The 13,719-nt window shown below is 46.5% G+C and overlaps 1 protein-coding gene across 2 annotated transcripts in view; it reads right to left on the bottom strand.

Moving 5' to 3' along the window:
- The window catches only part of WFDC3 (WAP four-disulfide core domain 3), a 271,764-nt gene that overhangs the window by 22,103 nt on the left and 235,942 nt on the right, over nucleotides 1-13,719 (bottom strand). The window lies entirely within an intron of this gene.

The following is a 13,719-nucleotide window of genomic DNA, read 5'->3' on the forward strand; positions in this document are numbered from 1 at the left end:
TGTAGACATATCACTGAGAAGTGATATAAAGTGTCTTAAGTCCTGGATCCTCTTCGGGTTGCGGGGTTTTCAGACACCCCGGGGACGGTGCGTGGATTTCCTGCACTGGCAGGATGAAGTCACGTGAGCTGCATCGATCCGGTGGGAGTTGCTACCACACGGCAGGCGATGCGTCGATTCCTCTCTGGAAGTCGGGCTGCGTCGTTCTGGCTTGGCTGTGCGTCCACCCAGTGGGCCTTGTGGCGAATTTCCGTTCGCTACGCTGGCGTCGATCTTCTCGTTGCGAAGTTGGGCTTTGTCGTTCCGGTTCGGCGTGTGGTTACATTTTCACCACGGTGCAGGCTGTGCATCAAATTTCGCCGCACAAGGAGTCCTTCTTGAAGAGATGAAGGCCCTCATCCTGACCTTCGTGGGCGGCGGAGGCCGCCCGCCAAAGTCCCGCCGTCAGGTTACCGTTCCGCGGTCGAAAGACCGCGGCGGTAATTCTGACATTCCCGCTGGGCTGGCGGGCGGCCGCCTTCAGGCCACCCGCCAGCCCAGCGGGAAAGAGGCTTCCACGATGAAGCCGGCTCGGAATCGAGCCGGCGAAGTGGAAGCTGTGCGACGGGTGCAGTTGCACCCGTCGCGTATTTCACTGTCTGCACAGCAGACAGTGAAATACATTTAGGGGCCCTCTTACGGGGGCCCCTGCAGTGCCCATGCCAGTGGCATGGGCACTGCAGGGGCCCCCAGGGGCCCCGCAACCCCCCCTACCGCCATCCGGTTCCCGGCGGGCGGACCGCCGGGAACTGGATGGCGGTAGGGGGGGTCGGAATCCCCTCGGCGGCGCAGCAAGCTGCGCCGCCTTGGAGGATTCCAAGGGGCAGCGGAAAACCGGTGGGAGACCGGCGGTTTTCCTGCACTGACCGCGGCCAAAGCGCCGCGGTCAGAATGCCCTGCGGGGCACCGCCGGTCTGTCGGCGGTGCTCCCGCCGACCCTGGCCCCGGCGGTCTAAGACCGCCGGGGTTAGAATCACCCCCGAAGTCTTTTTGGTCCTGAGACTTCAGGGAACAGGAGGCAAGCTCTATCCAAGTGCTCAGAGAGCACTTCTTCAGCAGAGCCAGGGAGGAGCAAGGCAGCAGGGCAACAGCCAGGCAGCAGTCTTTCACAGAAAGCAGTCAGGAGAGTCCTTTGGGCAGCCAGGCAGTTCTTCTTGGCAGGATGCAGGTTCTGGTTACAAGTTTCTTCTGCAGGAAGTGTCTGTGAGATACAGTGTCTACCCCAACAAGTGTCTAAGTTGGTAGGGTCATAGACCCTGCTTAAATACCCAAATGTGCCGTTGAAGTGGGGAGACTTCAAAGAGTGGCTTAACAAGGTCCCCTTTCAGTTCCATACTGTCTGCCAGTGCCCCAGTAGGGAGCGTGGCATTCCTTTGTGTGAGGGCAGGCTACTGTCCTTTGACGTGTAAGTGTCAATACCTCCACCCTCCCAGCCCAGTAAGACCCATTCAAAATGCAGATGTATTCAAGGGAGGCTGAGTATCCTGTGTTTGGGGTGTGTCTGAGTGAATGCACAAGGGAGCTGTCAACTAAACCTAGCTAGACGTGGATTGGAAGACACAGAAGGATTTAAGTGTAGAGAAATGCTCACTTTGTAAAAGTAGCATTTCTAAAATAGTAATATAAAATCCAACGTCACCAGTCAGTAGGATTTTGTATCACCATCCTATCCTGGCCATACTAAATATGACCTTCCTACTCCTTTCAGATCAGCAGCTACCACTCACAACAATGTATGAGGGCAGCCCCAATGTTAGCCTATGACGGGAGCTGGCCTCACAGCAGTGTAAAAACACATTTAGGAGTTTTACACTACTAGGACATGTAAACTAGACGGGTACATGTCCTGCCTTTTGCCTACACAGCATCGTGCTCTATGGGTAACCTAGGGTATACCTTAGGGGTGTGTAGAAAAAGGGGAGTTTTAGGCTTGGCAAGTACTTTTAAATGCCAAGTCGACTTGGCAGTGAAACTGCACACACAGGCCTTGCAATGGCATGCCTGAGACAAGGTTAAGGAGTTACTTAAGTGGGTGGCACAACCAGTGCTGCAGGCCCACTAGTAGCATTTAATCTACAGACCCTGGGCACACATAGTGCACTCTACTAGGGACTTATAAGTAAAGTACATAGTCCAATTCGGTATGAGCCAATGTCACCATGTTTTAAGGAGAGAGCATATGCACTTTGGCACTGATCAGCAGTGGTAAAGTGCGCATAGTCCTAAAGCCAGCAAAAATGAGGTCAGAAAAAGAGAAGGAGGAGGCAAAAAGTTTGGGGGGGACCCTGCAGAAAGGTCATTTCCAACAACCACTGACTATGAAAATTAGTTCAGTTTAGGTTTACTCTAGCTACATTTTTCTTATGAGGATATCTCAAAAACATATCTGTTCCTTTTGTTGATTCATCCTTGTTGCTAGGCCCGAGAGAAGATAAATTAGAAAACAGGTTCAGAAATTTGGTTTACAAAATTTAAGACAGTCAGTGAAGTCCTTGTAGGAAATTAATCTGCCAACTCGTACCTCAGAATTAGATCGATTTTCGCTTTGAAGACAAAACTTGGACAAAAGAACTTGGTGAGTTAGCGTAACATCCTATGTGACTGGAAAGACTGAGATTGATCTGGAAAAGACACTCCTTTCTCAGTAACTCAGGATTTGTTCAGTAATATTCATGCACATAGTGTTTCAGAGTCAGCAGACCTTCAGTGTAAATTCCATCTAAACTGATTTGTTCTCAGAATAAGATACCAAAGTTCCAAAAACTGCAAACCAAAAATGATTATGAGTAAATGACCTGTGAATGGGAACACCGATGGAGTGATTTTCAGAAAAACTGTTCCACCAGTTTTCCCACCGTTAATGGGTGCTGATTTATAACTTTTTTGAATTCACAAACATTATTTTAGGAAACTTTAACAGTAACAGACTTCCAAGTGTATTCTGAAAAAAACTGAAGTGAATTCAAATTTCTCATGCACAAAATATAAATGTGTATCTTTTGAGAATCTGAAAATGTACTTGTCTGCTTCTATATGTTTTTTTTTCAGTCTGTTCTCGTTTAGGGTTCTTCTCCTCCTGTTTCAATTCCAGGAGGGGATTTCCTGTTCACCTTGGTAGAAAAAAATCTGTGACCTTTTGCAGACAGTAAATGGGTCATAACCAAGTTTGTAAATACCAACAAAGATGTAAATCTGTGGGCGTTCACAAACGTACAGGATGATCCCGAAATATAACCTCCACCTCCCACCATAAATCATAAATTTGCTCACAAAAATATCTTACAAGTGTGAAATCCACTGAATTATAAAAGTGGTTTTGTACTAATAAATAATGATTTTTCTTAGAAGCCTGCTGCTAACATCCAAATGCCAAAACTGCCAAATACCAAGGGGGTCTAGTTCTGATTCTACCTCATGCCTTTTCTTTCACCACCATGGACTTCCTGTCTCTTTATCTCACTTGTGCAGGTTCTTTTTCACCCTTACTCTACTCCTTTGCAACAATTACCCTATATGTATTTTTCTCCATTTCATGCTTTGCTCTCTTGCTCTGGGTCAGAGTCAAATGATGAAAAATAAGTCCTGGTCCCTAAAAATACAAACAGTGGCACAAATTAAGCACTGCTGCGAGAAGTTTAATTTTGTAATGCTCATAACTGTGGCTTTCTCTAAACAAAGTGGAGAGAAGGATATATTTGTTCAACTCGCAAGATAAGGTTAAGTACAAGGTGCAACCCCGATACCACCCCCCACCACCCAAACCCCCTATTCATTGTAGGGGGATCGATCCATATATCTAAACCTGTTGGTTCTTAGTAAACAGAGGGATGCAGAAAGCTGCACAAATTTGCACAGAAATATGGAAGTTGTACTTTAGAGTGTTTATTTCCGAAAGTAACATTGACTGCTGCCCATTTCCACATCCAGGGCAAAGGTCACTGATCACTTGTACTGTTAACCAAACGCCTGTTTGCAAATCGTCCGCTACAGCTGACTTAAGGTGTTTGATTGAGTAGCACAGGTTTGATACTAGATGGTCGTCAAACGGCGGGATTCGTAAAAACATGTGAAATAATGAATGTGATTTTAAGAATTTATGGCCCTTGGCAGAATTTCAGCTATTCATTGATGATTAATGGAAAGGATAGGATTGGAAACTAAAACAACTGTCTAATGATTAAATATGCACGAAGAGCAGGAATTATAAGCTAAATTAGTGTTTATATTTGTTTTTATCATAGATTATTGTGATACAGACATTGTGAGCAATCTTTTGTCGGGGATGTGCTCTCGAGTGGGCAGGAATGGAAGTGCCACCCGTGGCACATCTAAGGCTTCACATGGCCTGGGACGCAGGACAAACTGTAGTGACGTCAATGGTGTAAATATAAGGAGAGTGAAAACAGGTTTCGGAGTCTATACAAGCACGGAGAAGCATCTTCCAAGAGAAGACTAAATATTAAGAAGCTGAGTGTGTAAGCCCAGGTACACCCTGAACTTCAAGAAAAATAAAAGTACCCTACTAAACAAATAGGATTTAAAATACATAAGATGAACAAACCATGACAAACACAATCTATGAGAGCAAAAAACAGTTGGTGAGGTTAAATTTGCCATCTCCTGCATACTGTGCGAGTCCACTTCCTGGATCGCCAACAATCGGTACATGAGTGTGGTGTGTGTGGCCCTACCTGTTCTGCCAGATCCTGTCCGCTGAATCTCAACACTCACCTTTTGGTTTCTGGGGTGTTTTGTGTGTTGTTGCCGGTGAGCAAGAGCTTGGAGGCAGCCCCAGGTAGAGTGCAAGCAGCACAGGGAGGAGGAAGGTTTTGCCACTCAGTGCCTTCATGGTGACGACGGCTGCTTCTGCATGAATCTCAGCAAAATGCCAATTTAGGATGGAAATGGCCCCTTATATTGAGATGGAACTGGGTGTGCTAGGTTGTTTCAGCAACCAAGTGTTGCAATCTCTCAAATATAAATGCCATAATTATTGATGTTTCCTTGATTAGCCAACACAAGGAAATGTTCAGATGTAGAAGACTGTGAAATGCTTTAGGGTGGTTTTGCTTTTTTTTAATAACAATTGTGCTTATTCAGACATGTTGCAATCAAATGCACTACATCAATACTGCGCAATACAAAGGAAACAAAAGCTTGACATACTCTAGGGAGATAGGCCTTGCCCTTAAGCCTTGTTCCAAACACCTAGGCAGTCTCTTCCTGAACATCCTTAACTCTCCCCAAATCTTTTAGGGTAGTAATGTGAACTTGAAGTAAATGCCATGGAAGGTTGAATGTCTGCAGGAAGGGTGGATTTGTGGGATTGTTTCTCAACTGAAATTGGTTTGACAGACCCAATCTGGGAGCGTAAAGCCAATTTCTCAGGACTGACATGTAGTGCTGGAGGTTTAACAAAACAGATGTTTTGATTTAGCATTGCTTTTTGTTGTAAGAATGTGAAGTATAAACTGTGGGCATCAACTTGCTTTAGGGTGTTTGTGTAATTAGTTGAAACACAGAAGAATGGGTTTTATTGATAACAAATGCACTTCAACCTGTTTTCTTACTTACAGACACAACTCATATCCAGCAGTGGCTGCACCAAAGCCAGTCACTGCATCCATCAAGTACATCCTGAAAGTCTCAACACTTTTCTGTCCATAACCATCCCTCAATTATTTTGATGAAAAACCTTAACAATCTTCTGTGCCCTGAACTGCTGGAAGCTTCTGAAAGCTCTAACAGGACATTTCATCCTATCACCCAATCGTTTCAATGTCACTTTCGTCACCAGACCCCTCATGTCAGCCTTCTCTGTAGCCCTATGTACATCTATCGTCTTCTAAGGTCACTTTATCCTACAGCAAGCACTTCTAATTCCTGACAGCTTCCTCTCTAGCACACATAATACACAAAAGAACAATATGGTAAATAAAGATCTGTACAGCTTTAAATCTAAAGTGAATGGGCACACATGTCTCCCTTGGATGAAATACTGCATTAAGATCTCAATCATCATAGGTCCTCTCACTTCACAACACCTACCCTGCTTTCCGTTCCACTGCCCCAAAATGTGTTTCACAAATTGTCCTCATTGTGTTCATATTCCCAATAACATTTCCCAGATAAGACACTCTGTGCCATATTCCCTGCAATGCTTCCTGGCACTAGGTTCTTCATAACCAAGCACAACAAAAAGCTAACCATAACCACAACCATACCCCTGACCTCCGTACCCTTTTGCTGCAGTCCTGCCATCTTGACCCACTCATCACAAATTCTTCTCACACCTACTGGTACATCGCTCTTATGGGGGAAGCTATCAAACCTTTATCTAGCCTCAGTGCTCTCACAAACCCATTTGTCCTCTAGAAGAGTTGTCCTTTGTTGCTCCTTTTTCAAGACCAACCCACAGAAGCTGAGCACTGTGAACAAGAGAAAGTGAATCAGACATCTCTTAGTTCAAGCCTGAAATAAGAGTGCTTGAGAAAATATCTTCCACTGCAGACAAAGAAGCATTAGTTCTTTCAGCAGCCTCACTCAGGCCCTCCAGCATATTGCGATTCATGATTTCTTCGACAATATTTGTGAAGTCAAGTGATACCCGCATAATTAAACTAGCTTACCGTGAAAAACGGCACAGGCCAGAATTTTCTCTCCATCAAGTTTGTATTAATGTTCCCTTGTTTCCATAGTGTAAAGAATGACACCTTGTCGATGGCTCTGATTTATGTCCGGTCATTAAGTGCCCCTGCTGCCTTCAGTGGAGGCTTTGTGCAGGCATGAGAGAACTCTTTCTCTTATACCTGCATCATTTTGCAACTCCTGACTTGGTCTGAGGAGGATGGGGAGAGAAGAAAAAAACATTAGAGATGCACTCAGAATTAAGTGACATGTCTTTCCCTCGTTGTCTCTACACTTACCCACTGGGCTGTGCTAAACTGATAAAATTTAAGATTTGTGTATAAATCATCTGACGAATAAAAAAAGTTAAATAAATAAATCAATAAATCTAGGCTTTGTAAAGCCCAGCAAAAAACACAGTGAGGGTCTCAAGGCACTGAATTGTAGGCACAGTGAGATTAAGTGATTTGCCCAGAACTACAGGGTTTTGAGCTGATGCCAAGACTCAAACGTGGTTCTCCCAGCTAAGAAGTCGGCTGTTTAGGCCTTTATGCCATATCCTCTCCACCTCTCATATAGGTAATATCTTAAATTAAAATCCTAGCCTAACATTCAGATTCAAAATGATCTTCATAATTTCAAACAAAGGGTTCATTATTTTTGTTTGGCACGGTATGGCTCAGTTTTTGTTATCAGCAAAAAGTGGAAGAATTTGTTTGAGGAGATGGAAAACTGGACTTAGATGAGCCTTTACTTGTGAAACACACCTAATTATAAACTAAGGATATGTTTGTGTCGAAAATGTGCGTGTTTGTAACACTACTAATCAAATCAAAGCCTACCTAATGATTTAACAATCACTGACAAAACCAATGGGGTCACATACGAGATGAGAGCTATTGGCTTTGTTAATGTCTTTTTTTGGCCATGATAAACAACAGTGCTGCTGCACTGCAAGCTGGTTGAAAGTTTTTTTTGTTAATAAAAGCCTATTGACGAGGCCAGTGCTGGCCACATCAATGCATTTTTATTCATTACTGGAAAGTAGGCAAGTTAGGTGAGGACGTGGGTGGGGGAAACACAGACAATGTTGGGTTTTAGACAAAAGCATTATAACGCTGCCAGCACTGACAGTATCACAACATTATTTTTATTAAGGGGTGTCAGGCAATATGAAGGGAGACAACAAGGAGGATAGGTGAGGGTCAACACAGAGAATGGAGGGTGTGAGGAAATAAATTACTATGACGCGGGTAGCAGTGTCAGTGTCAGAGTCTCTTTTTTGTTATGGCAGGTGGAGGGGAGCACGGGCAACGGAGGGAGGGTGGACAAGTGAGAGGGGCAACACAGACAACAGAGGGTGGGATGACGGGAGAGTCATCATGGACAACAATGGGCCCGTGTGAGCCATTAACAAGAACAACAGGAAGTGGGAAGTCTGGAGTGGTGGGGCAAGCAACCCTGAGAAAGGAAGGAGGGAGGGTAGGTGGGGAAGCAAACACGTTAAGTAGAGTAAATGGCTTCCACTTGTTTCTGGGGGACAGAACAACCAGGAATGGGTCAACAAAGGACCTCAAAAATGACATACAAAACATAATTTTATGCTGTAAAATTTGCCACTCCATGTCTCAATATAATGGGGAGGGGGTTTGCTCAATACACACAACACTTGTAGACATTCTAATAATGTCTGTCACTACTGTTTCATTTTCTACCACAAAACTCACTTTTCTGTTATTCCATTCACATCTCCCACAGTCTCAGTGCTAACACTACTTAAAAGATCTCTATAAATGCAGCACTTTGCTGTGTCTTCTTCCAGTCTTCGAGCTAGAGTTCTGCATTCCTTGTCCCTTCAGTTGAAGGCTAAAACTGCAGGCATGCAAAGCATCATATAAAAATCAAACTCTCCTTGTCACTGGGTAATTCTTAAGCCAAATTGTCACTCTGTTGCAGTCAACAAGAAAACAGATCAAAATCAGCTAATTCTACCTAATCCTGCACTTACAACTAACCTTGGAAGAATTTAGAATTCCTTAACATGCCAAATTCCATCTGCCTACAAAAATGTGCTGCTGTCACTAGCATTACAAAAGCCCCTGCAGCCCCCACGTTGGGAGGTCCCCGAGCTCCAGGGGCCTCCCTCAGCACAGCATCTGGCCTGAGTGAGTATTGAGAGGGGCCCTGCATGTTCTTTGCAGGGGGGCTCTCCAGTTTCATTAGACCACTGGCTGCAGGTGTTACTACTTTGCATGCAAAGTTTATTTTTCCTAGAACTTGTTCCATTATGGGGGAACATGGTGGGCCGCTAGACCCATAGTCTGCGGCCTCCGCCCTCCGTTTTGCCTTCTGCCAGCTCCCCCACTGGGGAATGGATGATCTTTTGCCGGGCGCGCTTTGCTGCTCACCTGCCTCCTGCGTCTGATGGGTGCCAAGAGTCAAGGGGTTCCCCCCTGAGTGGGCAGACGTTTTAGCAGGTGGCTTCCTCGCGTCTCCTGCCTCTTCGCTTTCTCCACGCTACTTCCAGGCAGCCTGATCGCTTCGCCGGAATAGAGGGGCGGCGGCCAGGCTGTGGTTCTAGGGCATCCAAGGCAGAGTCAGCACAGGCTGGTCTCTGGCTCTGCCCTAGCTCAAGCAGGATCTCCTGGGAGAGTTAACTTAGGAGCTCCTGTGTGCCTACAATTTTGACAAACTTGTTTGCCAGTGTTTTTCTATGCCCCAGGCCTCTCACCACCAGCTTATCTGCATGACCCCCAGGCGTCCTTCTGGGCGGGGGGCCAGGACACCCTTGCAGGAGCAGAAGTTGCCTTCATTTAAGCCCGGCATGGACTACCAGGGTTCTGCATCAGCCTCCACAACATTACCACCTCCGCCACCACCGGGTTCAGGGGTAAGGAAAAAGCACTCCAATAAAGGTAAACCCCTAGAAATATTATTGCCACTACTTTCATTATGTGAGGGAGGGGCTCCCCCCCAAATAATAATGCCACATTGCTTAAAACTACTACATGTCTTGCCAATAGGAGAGTCAAAATCACCCCCTCTCTCAGGTCTTTTTTCAAGGTACAAGACCAGTCCGGTGTTTCACAGATTGTGCCTACCCCCTGGTAAATACAGCTATGAATATGGCCAATATGGCGGGAGTTACACCCACACCTACTCTGCTCATTTTATCCCGAAGTCCTGCCATACAGGAAGTAGGACAAGGTGCAGTCGGGGGGGCTCTATCATTACCACACAAGGTGGAGTCTGACCGAATTAGTGCAACTTTCACGGATTCTCTCCTCCAGGCACTATTGCAAGAGATGAGAGACAAGTTCGCTGTCTCTGAATCTAACCAAGCTAAAATCAAGGGGCTTTGTGATGGCCTTGACGTGAAAAGTACTACTTTAAGAGAAAGATTAGGCACCATGGAGTCCTCTATTTGTGCATTACAGGCAGATGTGGAACTGAAGTCATGAGGTTCAAACTTTGAAACAAAGTGAGAAAGACCTGAGAGAGAAATTAGAATCCCTAGAAAATCAATGTAGGCGGAATAATCTCAGATTGTTGAATATTCCAGAGGGTGTGGAAGGGGACAATATTAAAGGCTTCATAATATCCTTGATTAACCGGTACTGTGCCTTGGATGAGGTGACCTCATCCAAGGCACCAGTTCCGGTGTGCCTTGGACGAGGTCACCTCGTCCAAGGCACAGGATCTGGGGAGAGTGCTAGCGCTCCCCGTGCTCCCCCCCACACCCCAAGGCAGGGATGGAAGGGGAAGCCCTTCCCCTTCCACCCCCGACCCCCCCCCCCAACCTCCCCTGTGACGTCAGCGCGCGAGCGTGCGCTGATTTGTCACAGGGCCTCCCCCATCGCGCTGGAAGCTCAGCTTCCAGCGCGATCGAAAGAGAAATGCTTTGCATTTCTCTTTCGATCACGTGGGGGAGGCCCGGAGAGGCTTCAAAGGGAAGGAAATGTATTTCCTTCCCTTTGAAGTCTCTCCAAGCGTTACAAAAGCCGGATTGCTTGCAATCTGGCTTTTGAAACGCCCACTAGACACCAGGGATTTTTTTTTTTTTTTTAAAGTGGCATAAGGGAGTGACCCCTTGGGCAAGGCTCGCTCCCAATGGGGGCATTTTTTAGGAAGGCATTTTCTGCCCCCGGGGGGGGCAGAAACCTCTAGGGCACCAGGGATAATTTTTTTTTTTTTTTTAAGTGGGGAGCGACCCCTTAGGCAAGGGTCGCTCTCCTAGGGGGCAAATTATATTTAGGCCATTTCTGCCCCCCTTGGGGGCAGATTGGCCTATTTTGATGAGGCCAATCAAACCACTAGACACCAGGGAGTTTTTTTTGTTTTCGTGAATTTCACGCAAGGTGAGCGACCCCTTATGCAAGGGTCGCTCCCATGGGGAGGGGGGGGGAATTATTTTAGGCCATTTCTGCCCCCCCTGGGGGGTAGATCAGCCTATTTTGATTAGGCCGATCTGCCCCCAAGGGGGGCAGAAACCACTAGGCACCAGGGATTTTTTGTTTTTTTTGTTTTACAGATGGCGAGCGACCCCTTGGACAAGGGTCGCTCCCCTGGAGGGGAAAATTGTATTTAGGCCATTTCTGCCCCCTTTGGGGGCAGATCGGCCATTTTTTGCTACGCCAATCTGTCCCCAAGGGAGGCAGAAACCACTAGGCACCGGGGATTTTTTTTTTTACGTCAATGTGACGCAGGGGGGGCGACCCCGTAGGCAAGGGTCGCTCCCGGGGGGGGGTGTGGGGGCAAATTTATTTTAGGCCATTTCTGCCCCCCCTGGCAGATCGGCCTATTGTTAGGCCCCAGGGGGGGCAGAAACCTCTAAGCGCCAGGGCAAATTTATTTTGTATTTTTTTGTTTGTTTGTTTGTTTTTTTAGAGATGGGGAGCGACCCATTAGGCAAGGGTCACTCCCCTGGGGGGGCAAATTGTATTTAGACCATTTCTGCCCCCCCTTGGGGGAAGATTGGTGGATTTTAGGTCAATCTGCCCCCAAGGGGGCAGAAACCACTAGGCACCAGGGATTTTTTCTTTGGCGCAAATGTCAAGCGGGGAGCGATCCAGCAGGCAAGGGTCGCTCCCGGGAGGGGGATTGGGGGGGCACATTTATTTTAGGCCATTTCTGCTCCCCCTGGGGCCGGCTGAGCTAGTGGCCAAAATCCACAGGTAGGCACTTTGCAAAAAACACCTCTGTTTTCTGTGAAAAAATGTGATGTGTCCACGTTGTGTTTTGGGCCATTTCCTTTCGTGGGCGCTAGGCCTACCCACACAAGTGAGGTACCATTTGTATCGAGAGACTTAGGGGAACGCGGGGTGGAAGGAAATGTGTGGCTCCTGTCAGATTCCAGAACTTTCTGTCACCGAAATGAGAGGAAAAAGTGTTTTTTGGGCCAAATTTTGATGTTTGCAAAGGATTCTGGGTAACAGGACCTGGTCAGAGCCCCACAAGTCACCCCATCTTGGATTCCCCTGGGTTTCTAGTTTTCAGAAATGCGCTGGTTTGCTATGTTTCCCCAGGTGCCGGCTGAGCTAGAGGCCAAAATCCAGAGTTAGGCACTGTTTTCTATGAAAAAATGTGATGTGTCCACGTTGTGTTTTGGGCCATTTCCTTTCGTGGGCGCTAGGCCTACCCACACAAGTGAGGTACCATTTTTATCGGGAGGCTTGGGGGAACGCTGGGTGGAAGGAAATTCGTGGCTTCTCTCAGATTCCACAACTTTCTGTCACCAAAATGAGTGGAAAACTTGTTTTTTTAGCCAAAGTTTGAGGTTTGCAAAGGATTCTGGGTAACAGAACGTGGTCAGAGACCCACAAGTCACCCCATCTTGGATTCCCCTAGGTCTCTAGTATTCAGAAATGCACAGGTTTGGTAGGTTTCCCTAGGTGCCAGCTGAGCTAGAGGCCAAAATCTACAGGTAGGCACTTTGCAAAAAACACCTCTGTTTTCTTTAAAAAAATGTGATGTGTCCACGTTGCGTTTTGGGGCATTTCTTGTCGCGGGCGATAGGCCTACCCACACAAGTGAGGTATCATTTTTATCGGGAGACTTGGGGGAATGCTGGGTGGAAGGAAATTTGTGGCTCCTCTCAGATTCCAGAACTATCTGTCACCAAAATGTGAGGAAAATGTGTTTTTTTAGCCAAGTTTTGAGGTTTGCAAAGGATTCTGGGTAACAGAACATGGTCAGAGCCCCACAAGTCTCCCCATCTTGGATTCCCCTAGATCACTAGTTTTCAAAATTGCACAGGTTTGGTAGGTTTCCCTAGGTGCTGGCTGAGCTAGAGGCCAAAATCTACAGGTAGGCACTTTGCCAAAAACACCTCTGTTTTCTTTAAAAAAATGTGATGTGTCCACGTTGCGTTTTGGGGCATTTCCTGTCGCAGGCGCTAGGCCTACCCACACAAGTGAGGTATCATTTTTAACGGAAGACTTGGGGGAATGCTGGGTGGAAGGAAATTTGTGGCTCCTCTCTGATTCCAGAACTTTCTGTCACCAAAATGTGAGGAAAATGTGTTTTTTTAGCCAAATTTTGAGGTTTGTAAAGGATACTGGGTTACAGAACCTGGTCAGAGCCCCACAAGTCTCCTCATCATGGATTCCCCTAGGTCTCTAGTTTTTAAAAATGCACAGGTTTGGTAGGTTTCCCTAGGTGCCGGCTGAGCTAGAGGCCAAAATCTACAGGTAGGCACTTTGCCAAAAACACCTCTGTTTTCTTTGAAAAAATGTGATGTGTCCACGTTGCGTTTTGGGGCATTTCCTGTCGCAGGCGCTAGGCCTACCCACACAAGTGAGGTATCATTTTTATCGGGAGACTTGGGGGAACGCTGGTTAGAAGGAAATTCGTGGCTCCTCTCTGATTCCAGATCTTTCTGTCACCAAAATGTTAGGAAAATGTGTTTTTTTAGCCAAATTTTGAGGTTTGCAAAGGATTCTGGGTAACAGAACCTGGTCAGAGCCCCACAAGTCTCCCCATCTTGGATTCCCCTAGGTCTCTAGTTTTCAAAAATGCACAGGTTTGGTAGGTTTCCCTGGGTGCCGGCTGAGC

The sequence above is a fragment of the Pleurodeles waltl genome, chromosome 7 (assembly GCF_031143425.1).
Source record: "Pleurodeles waltl isolate 20211129_DDA chromosome 7, aPleWal1.hap1.20221129, whole genome shotgun sequence".
NCBI lineage: Eukaryota > Metazoa > Chordata > Amphibia > Caudata > Salamandridae > Pleurodeles > Pleurodeles waltl.